General features: G+C 36.1%; 1 long non-coding RNA gene across 1 annotated transcript in view; it reads left to right on the top strand.

The window, feature by feature from the left end:
• Positions 1–2,063: 2,063 nt before the first annotated feature.
• Positions 2,064–10,366, top strand: part of LOC132683692 (uncharacterized) — a 207,266-nt gene continuing 198,963 nt past the window's right edge. The window contains exon 1 of the long non-coding RNA XR_009612341.2: positions 2,064–2,265. This is a non-coding gene — a long non-coding RNA (uncharacterized LOC132683692). The remainder of the gene's footprint in view (positions 2,266–10,366) is intronic.

The raw sequence follows: 10,366 nt of genomic DNA, 5'->3' as shown, positions 1-10,366 counted from the left end.
TAGGGCCTTTAGAAGTCTAAATATGTTGATAGTGTGATCCTTTAATTATCTTAATAATCTGAGGTTGTTTTGTTTAACAGTCTCTTTTTTGGACCATCATAAAAGATAACTTACTTTGTTACTTTGACCAAGAAATCTAGGGGTCTAGAGAGTGAAACCCAGCATACTCAAACCAGTTAGTGCCACATTTATTCAGTAGACCATGCAATATTCCCAAAGGGGGAGACATGTGATTTTCCTCTGGCAAGAGGAATAAAACTATCAAATCTTTAATAAATAGAAATCCTTTTACCTTTCACACATTTTCATAATTTCCCCTGCTGCTTCAGCTAATTAATTATCAATGCTATTTGTGTTTAGACAAGGGGGTTTGTCTCCTTCACAGCCCATCTGCTTCTTGGTAACCTTGCTGTGAAGTCATTGCAAAGCAGAGTTGCTGATAAAGCTATCATCTCCATGGCAACCCGCTGCTATGTCACAAACACAGGAGTGTGACCTCACTGAAGTTAAAAGGAGAAATCAAACTGGTGTCTGTTGTGTGAAGCGATAAGAGTTTTTAATCAGACACACAGTTTACTTATTTATTTATTTTTCAGAAATACAGAAGAGAAGGATCCTTCTAGAGGAATGTTACTGCAATAACCTTGCTGCTAATTACTCAGTATGAAATGAACATTTTTATGTTAGGAGCACAATATAAATGTATAGCTGCTTATACTTGGGTGACATGTCCTATGAAAATATGCTGTGATTCAGAGAGGTCTTTTCTGGGCAGATTCCTCCTTTCTTCACTTGGCTTTGCACTTATTTCTATTGTCTTAATAATGGCAACAACTAGCATATACTACTTACAACTTGTCAGATCCAGCAACCCATGAGATAGGGACCATTGTCTCAATTTTATACATGATGGAACAGAGGCTTAGCAAGGTGGGGGACTTGTTGAAGGGCACTCACACACAGGCAGAATGGTGGAGGTAGGTGTGGAGCCCTGAACTATGCCTACTAAGCCGGGCTCTTCCCCACTGTGCTGGATACCTGGCTATGTATCATTTACCCCTCAACATAGGCTTTGCTGTAGATTCTTTTTGCTGGAAAGAGTTTACAGAATGAGAATTTAGTTCCATAAAATCTTACCAGTTGTTAGACAGTGATGAAATTTTAGTAATAAAAGAATTACAGGATATCAGAATTGATTTTGTCTAATTCAGTTTTATAGAGGAGAAAACTTAGTTACTTAGAGGAGAAACTTTACCCAAAGCAACTCAAGGATTATCTGCTGCTACTTTGATCACTTAGAGTTAACAGTTACAAGCTATTCTTGCAAAAGTCTGTATCCATCCCACTTTCTCTAGCATGTGGAAATGACTGTGGTAGTGCCCTGGGGGTGGCTACCTGGCTGTGCATCAGAATGTCTCCGGACAGGTCACCCCAAATGCCCAAACAAGGGTGCTTGTTCTGCTCAGACATCTGCAAGATAAAACCTCAGTTCTAACCAGATAACCTCTTGAAATCCCTTCCTGTTCAGACATCCTGGAGCCTGCAATAGGAACAACAAGATAAACAAACAAAAACCAGCAACAGAAAAGTATAGAGTTTGTTTTAAATGCCAGTTTTGTCATTCCATTTTACTTCCTTGACAGGATAATTTAGGACAAGTCAGAATTCCTTAAAAAAATCAGCTTGAAGTTTTTCCTTAGAGAAAAGTAGTACTTCATCTATTTTATTAACTGGGATTAACTAAGTAGAAATTAAATTAGTAAGAGCCTAATTCAGTGATTCCTCTTTTGTTTACCCCAATGGCTTTAAACAGGTTAGTTTCTTTCACATCCAACTAATGACACCTTTATTTATCCTGCAATCATCCTATGACTGTTTGGTTATACATCTCCTAGCAAAGATGACACTCCTTGTATGATATTTACCAAGTTGAGAAAGAAAGCAACTTCTCCCTTGCTTATTGCATCCATTTGTAGCACAGCCCATATACTGAGAGGGAATTATGACACGTAGCCACAGAGTGTATCTCCTAAGAGAAAGAGCTAGTGAGAAGGTGAATTCTGAAATCGACCCACAGGAACTGTTACCATAAGTTCTGATCAGCCTGTTATTTTCTTCCTTGGATGGCTGGTTAACTAGTTACTCAGTTGTATAACGCAGGCAGTAAATATTGTAACCTGGAAGTGTTGCATCTCTCCAGCTGTCAAAGAGCTAAAGCAACAACATCCATTGAGCATTTGTTGTGTGTGCACGCACTAGAAACTGGTAAGAAAAAACTAACAGAAGAGTGTATGTGGCAAGGACCCTGTAATTCCTTATAATATATGGGAGGTTGGCAGGTCCCAACAGAAGCCTAACAGCTAAAGGGACACAGAGTCAAAGATTATGGCAATTGTCATGCTTTGGTGTGTTTAGAAGTGCTAGGTGTGGTAATAAAAGATATCAGACAAACGGTGTATTAGGTAGTAATTTTTAAACACATGATTAGAAAGAGCAAATACAAAAATAGCATATTCTGAGCATTTAGTATATGCCAGGTACCACACTGAGAATCGTACATTCTTACTGTTATTTAATCCCTTCAACAAACCTGGGACATAGGCTTAGAGCTAACCCATGAGAGAGAGAATTGAGGTTTGAGGGGTTAAGTGACTTGTGCAGGTCAGTAGGGAATAAATTGGTGAATTTCAGAACCTGTGTATTTCAGAACCTGCAAATTTATGACAAATTTATGTCTCCTGGAAAGATCCAATAGGGAAATGGCAAAGATACAACACAGAGATGAGAATAAGTATCCTGTAAGAGATGCTTCAAATTCCCTTTATTCCATTCCCCTCATTTGGATTGACCTAGGCATAGCAGGATAGACTGACCCATACAGCTTTACTGTGATTGCTTCAGATTCATTTTTTTTGTTTTTTCTCTTGTAACACTAGAGAAAGACATGCCAGCGCAGGTTGCTTGAAAGTACTCTCCCTTTTGAATCTTTCACCTTGAACACACTTGCCTTTTAGGAATTAACTGAGTTGAATAGAAAAACTCAGCAGGATTACTATATTGATAGAATTGATAGATTTTATTTTTTACCTACATACCTGGGTACTTAAAACTGCAAGTAGTTTGTAAGCTGCTGTTTAAATATCTTTGCCATTATATAACATCTATAAATCTATAACATTCATATGTTTTCTGATATTAATAATTCACTCAGTCTACTTGCTTATACCGTTGTGTTCTCATTTATCCCTGGTAACACTAGAGAAGGAAAGACAAAAAAAAAAAATGGACAGTTAAGAGACTTCAACCAGCTGTCCTTGTAGCTGAATAAGTTAGATTTGGAAAGATGGGAGTAGAAATTACTGGTTGGCCTTAAAGTTTAGATTATAAATTGGAAGCAACTGGAGGCTCCCAGACACAACTTATCAAGGATGTTGTATAAGCTAAAAAAAAAAAAAAAAAGTGCTGTTGAGCTTTTCTTTAACTATATAAACTCATAAATAATTTATATTTCTAAAAGAAAAAAGGAGAAATGGGATTGAACTATGCACAGTATTATGTAATTTGGTATTTTTCACATAACACTACAGCTCAGACATAAAGTATACATTATAAATAAATTTAATTCATTCATTTTAATCACAGCATAGTGATTTACTCACTTTATATTTATGGATTTAGATTGTTTCTAGGTTTTGTTTTGTTGGTATGGTTTGTGCTGTTTTGTTTTGCTGCTACAAATAATGTTACAGTGGACCTCTTTACACATATATTTTGCCAAATTGGTGAATATCTCTGTAGAATAAATATCTAGAAGTCCAATTGTCAGGTCAAAGGATAGGTAGATTTACATTTTTATAGATAATGCCGAAAGCTATACAAAGTGCATCAATTTAAACCTTCAGCAGTGCATATCTAGTGTTTCAATATAATTTTCTTGTGTATTAGGTAATATCAGTGTTTTAAACTTTTACCATTTTTGATGTATAAATAAAGCATTTAGGTTAAATTTCTTTATGGGGCGCCTGAGTGGCTCAATCGGTTAAGCCTCCTACTTCGGCTCAGGTCATGATCTCACGATTCGTGAATTCAAGCCCTGGTCAGACTCTATGCTGACAGCTCAGAGCCTGGAGCCTGCTTTGGACTCTGTGTCTCCCTCCGTCTGCCCCTCTGCCACTTGCACTCTGTCTCTCGCATTGTCTCAAATAAACATTTTTTTTTTTAATTTCTTTAGTTATGACTGAGTTTGAACATTTTCTTATGTTAATTGAGCATTGGTGTTTTTTGTCTTCCTGTACATTTTTTGGTTTTTGTCATTTTTTTGTCATTTTCTCATTTCCTATCAAATTGTTTTAAGATTTTATTTATATAATTGTTTAATATAAAAAAGTGTTAGTCCTAGAATGTTTCCGATTCTGTGTCTCCCTCTCTCTCTGCCCCTCCCCCGTTCATGCTCTGTCTCTCTCTGTCCCAAAAATAAATAAAAAACGTTGAAAAAAAAAAATTTAAAAAAAAAAAAAATTTGGGGCGCCTGGGTGGCGCAGTCGGTTAAGCGTCCGACTTCAGCCAGGTCACGATCTCGCGGTCTGTAAGTTCGAGCCCCGCGTCAGGCTCTGGGCTGATGGCTCGGAGCCTGGAGCCTGTTTCCGATTCTGTGTCTCCCTCTCTCTCTGCCCCTCCCCCGTTCATGCTCTGTCTCTCTCTGTCCCAAAAATAAATAAAAAACGTTGAAAAAAAAAAATTTAAAAAAGTGTTAGTCCTAGAATATCATGTAGGTTAGATATAGTTTTCTCAGTTATCATTTGTGTTTTAACTTGGTTTATGATAATTTGGGGAGTGGGTAGGAGTTTGAAATTTTACATAAATTTATCAAATTTTTAATGATTTTTTTTTTTTTTTTAGTTTTAATTCTCTACCTCTGGAATGTAAGAGGAAAAAAAAGTCACATATTTTCCTTTTGTCCCTGTGTAATATCATCCTTCTTCTCTTTATATATTTATTAAACCTTCTATTTGGGATTTATTTTCATGTGAGATATAAGAAGGTGATCTAAACTTCTTTTTTTTTTTTTTTTTTTAGTCATTAGCCAGTTGTCCCAACAACATTGCTATATAATTTACCTTTTGTTCACCTTTATCATGTAATAAATTCCCTTAAGCATTTATCTCTGTGTATGATTTCTCTTTGCATTGATTTTCTGATAATCCAGTACAAAGTAATTTAAATATTATAGTTTAATATGTTTTAATATTTAGTAGTGTCAGTTTCCCTTCATTATTATTTTCATAGTTATTCTAACTTTTCTGCATGCTTTCATTTTCCATAAAAAATTTGAAATTATCTTGGTACTTGGATTGAGATTATGCTAATTTCATAGATTAATTTAGTGGGAAATGCTATCATTTCAACGTTGAATCTTTACATAAGCCTAAATTATATATTTCCATTTATTCACTTTTAATTCTGTGGGGAAACTACACAGAGTATCTTTTTAATATATTCCTTTCCTATTTTCTCCATAACCTCTATAAGTTCTTAGAGAAAACTATGTTGTTCACCTAATGTCTAATATGTTTTGCTTTTCATTACTCATTCCATTTTCCTGATATCATTATTTATTTTCTCATTTAACCTTGGAAATTTCAAAATTCTGCCACAGTGAATTAATTCTTCCTAGTCCTGGATACTAGCCTTTTAGCTATGGAAGGTGAATGACATAGTATTTGAATAATGACTAATGTGATAAACAGCGTAGAGCGGCTGCCTCTCATTGCTTTTTACTAGTGTACAATCATTACTAGTGCAGGATTGAGTGATTTGGATGAAGTTTACTTAAGGATCACTGTCATTATATATTTATGAATAACTGCAAACACTATTTAGGATAAGCCATTCCCTGAGAATTGACATGCCACATCAGGGACTGGATGATAGAATTCCTAGGCCTGTGTTTATGGCACTAACAATCTGTTTCATAAGCCAGCCTGTGCAAGCTAATGATCATAGTCACTAACCATTCTATTCTCATTTTAATAAAAATTGCAGAGAGAGGAAAGAATAATAATGGAAAAAAGGTGATAGATGTACTGCATAGGCTATCTGTAAACAAATAAAATTCATTTAGCCTTGTTTGGAGGAACAACAACAAAAAGAAATGTTCAAACCTCTAGTAGCAGCAACAAGACAGTGCCATTTATACTCATATAGTGCCCTGTATTCTATCCCTTTTTTGCAAAAGAGGAATAAAGGGTATTCCTGAACAGAGTAATCAAATCCTCTGTTTTTGGTGGTTGTGATGTTGAACTTTAAGGGAGGGGGAGGTTGCCCTCTGAAGCTATTCAAATAGCCTAGTATTCGTTTCCATTACCAGAATGTTTATTTTGTCAGTAACAATTATAGCTACCATGGAAGGTACTGTGATTTTGTGGGACACAGAGAAACAAAAGATTAACTTAAACTATTGTCACTGATCAGGCTAAACAGCATTCTAAGGGTCAGACATCAACAGTCTGTCTGCTCCCCCAACCCCATCTTACTCTTCCTCAATCTTTGTTCCTATGCCTGTTCCCTACTATCAAGACCAGCATTATCAACCTTGACACATTACAATACTGTTATTTATGAGAAATTTATATTTGGTTATTGAGATGACCAAAATGTATTTCTTAATATATGTGGTTCTCTCCAAGGTTCCAAGCTCACAGCAATTAAAACCCTTGGAATTTCCAGTGATCAGGGCACTAAAGGTATTTTGTTATGTTAATGAAGGTGTCTTTTGGACCCCACCCAAGCTCTAAGGTTGGTTTCCTGGAGGACCAACCATCTGATTAAAGGATCAGAGAGGGGTTGGAGGTTGAATCAGCCAATAGCCAAAGAGTTAGTCAATTATGACTAAACAATGAAGACCCCATAACACACAAAAGTAATGAGTATGGAGAGCTTCTGGGTTGGTGAACCTGTGGGTAGAGATTGGAGAGAGTGGCTTGTCCTTTTCCTGTACCATATGTATCTCTTAATTTGTTGATTCATATCCTTTATCATATGATTTAATAAGCTGGTAAACCCAGATTTTTTTCCTGAGTTATATGAGCTGCTTTAGCAAATTAAAAGAATCTAAGAAGGACATTATTGGAATTTTTAATCTGTAGCCAGTTGGGCAGAAGAGCAGGTAACAGCCCGTGGCTTGCAACTAGTGTGTGGGAGAGGGTAGGAAGGGAGGGGTCATCTTGTAGGACTGAACCCTTAAATTTTGGAATCTGATGCTATTTTCAGCTAGATAGTGTCAGATTTGAATTGAATTCTTGGACACCAGAAGGGACACCAGAAGGGTGTCCAAGAATTACTTGGTGTTGTTGGAGCTGGGTGCCCACACAATGAAATTTGGTCTGGGAACCCTTAAAAGAGAGGCTAATAAGTGGGTTTAGTCATAGAACAAGGTAAATGAAATTCTTTTTGGATATTTACTGGGAGTCTGATCTGTCGTAGATTTGCATATTTCCATAAACAAAGCCAGAGCTGGTTAAAAGTCTGGTGACTTTTGTTATCTGAAACATTGTGATGTAATATCACCTACTAAATGGTTCTCCTGGTGTTGTCTTAGGAAAAAAAGATTGGGAAGGCTGAAGAGATGAGTATCAAACTATGTCCCCTCCAGCCTTTTCTTATTTTACTAATGTAGGATCACCACAGTATCAGGATGGGAGGAAGGTGGGGGGCCAGGGATACTGAATAAGATGCCCTTACACTACACAAGAATAGTGACATTCTAAACCAGAATGTTTGTGGGCTTTCTGTTGCTCAGGATGGTAAGGAATCTTTTTTGAATGATTACACTGTGTAGTTGTTGAGATGCTAGCTAGCAGGAATGGGAATCTCACATGGAGTTTGTAGTTTCTCAGGAATAAGGAAGAAGCATGTATTTAATTAAAAAATGGGAGAAAATACAGAACTATCCATCATAAGGACCCTGGATGAATTGTAAGAATAATTTGGGAGTTGGCAGTCCTCTCTGTTGGACATATGGGGCAAATATTTGGCAATCCTATCTAAGGATATTCCTTTAGAGAACATACAACTCTCTTTTCCCTCACCTGGCAATGCTGTGAGTCTACTTTCTTGGAATCTTGTAGGACCTAAGACTGTATAAAAATGTATTTCAATAACATAAATAATGCAGACATAAACCAGAGAAAAATACCTTCTGATTGTCCCCCAGCACTGTGCCAGCTAAGTCCCATGATATAGTCTTTAAAATTAGACATTTAAGGAAACTTAGGCTTAGCAGCCCAGAGCAGACTCCAGAATAACAAGAAAGCTATTACATCACTTTTTAATTCTCCACACAGTGTGATCCTAGACAAATATACCTCATCTCTTTCCTTTTTCACATGTAAGGTGATTGATAAGTAAATCTAATCACATTACTAATATCCCATCCATGATTTCCTTTCTTCTTAGAATAAAGGTGGAACTTCTTAAATGGGCCAAAAGGGTCTTGCATACTTATATAGTCAGGTTTCTACCAATATCTCCAATCTCCTGTCCTACAGGCTCTTTTTTACTTTCTGGTATCCGGCCACATTCGCCTTCCTTAGCCTCATATACTCGTGTTACTTCCTACCATCACAAGGCATTTTCATGTGACATGTCCTCTACTTTTCCTTCTTTTGCTCTTTACTCTAAGATGCCATTTAGGCCTTGGGCTAAGCATTTTTTTGAAAGACCCTTGAATGTGGCTGGACAGGTCAAATAACATAACAGATTTTCAGAATGTCCAATACTTTTCTGTGGTGGCACTTCTCACTGCTGCATTCTCACATTTATTTGCATGATTTGATCCTTGTCTACTTATCCCTAGACTCTAAACAAATTTGAGAAGAGCAAATGTGCCTGTGTTGTTCACTATTGTGTCCCTAGTGTCTATGATGGTTACCGGAATAAAGTAGGTACCCCCAAAAATGTGTCAAATGAATGTTGACTTTTAACTCATGTCTTTTGTCTCCATCAAAAATGCGTAGGTCTTTGGGGATCCGGTAAAAACTCCTGCAGAAATGTTTTGCTGCCTTGGCTGCAGAGATAATATAGGATGTGGGTATTCTTTGTTGCTTTTAATTCACACCAGCAGCTGAGCTGAATGAGAGATGCTGAATTCAAGAGTGGTTACTGTATACAAAAAGAAGCAATATAGTGTAATAATTTCTAAGATAACACTTGAAAATCATCAAGAAAGGAACAACAAAATAAACTTTTCAAAGAATCATAGAATGTTAAATCTGGAAGGAATGTACAGTATCATGTAAGAATAATCTTCATCTTTTAAAAAACGAGAAAGCAGAAGCCTAGCAGTGGAGAATTAGGACAAGAATCAAAAGGTTCCTCACATGTAATTCATACTCTCTTTGTCACACCATTCTGCTTTTCTAAAAAAATAGTCACTCTCTTAGATACTTAATCTTTAAAAAAGAAATTGGGAAAAAAAGTCAGTGGAATTCATATTCTACAAAAAGATGATCTGTAGCCCTGTTTTTCTCTTCCATAGAAATGCAAAAAATAATAACAATAGCAATATTATCTCTGAAACATATTATGTGTAGAATGGCAGTATGGCAGTCACCCAAAAAAGCTTTTACTGTTTCTAGAATATTTGTTTGAATACATTAAAACTATTTTTTAATATATAAAAGGCAGTTCCTCTCTCTGCGCCCTTTAAATGAGAGGGGGTGAATGACAGGGATGGGAATTATAAATCAGGACCCCATTCAGAAGCCAACCAATCACCTGGTCAGGGATTCCCTGGGCCTTATGGAAAGTTTCACTTTTGCAGCAAGCCAGTTTTAGGAGTCAATTTCTACCAAGGTTTTCAGCATACACATCTAAATCTAGTTCTTGAAGCTATAGTAATTTGATGTCCCAAACTCTAAAGCTCTATTATTTCTATGTTAAAGCCAAAAGCTTTAACATTGAGCTTTATTATAGAATGACATCCCGCCTAGGACATCATATATAAACAATATAAAAAGAGAAAAGAAAAAGTCAATCACCTAAATCTTTTATAAGAATAAGGCAACATCTGATAAAGTGATTGTATGGTGAATATAATTTGGATGTTTTGGGTTAAATGCCCCCTCCATACACTTGCAGACATACATCTTTGAAAAAAAAGACTAGAAGGAAAAACAATAGCATGATTCTTGTGGATATTTTTTTATCTCTGTATTCTCCAAATTTAGTTCTTATTAATTATTTTACAATTAAAATTACTTTTTTCAATATGTCATTTAACATGGCAAAGAAACCAGAATAAAATCCCCTTCCCATATCAAACTTTCCATTGCAAATCTACTAATTGAGTTTTGGAGATTTTGTTCTT

This window comes from Panthera onca, chromosome C2 (assembly GCF_046562875.1).
Source record: "Panthera onca isolate mPanOnc1 chromosome C2, mPanOnc1 haplotype 2, whole genome shotgun sequence".
Taxonomy (NCBI): Eukaryota; Metazoa; Chordata; class Mammalia; order Carnivora; family Felidae; genus Panthera; species Panthera onca.
The sequence above is the reverse complement of the archived record's forward strand: the minus strand, read 5'-3'. Positions and strand labels throughout refer to the sequence as shown.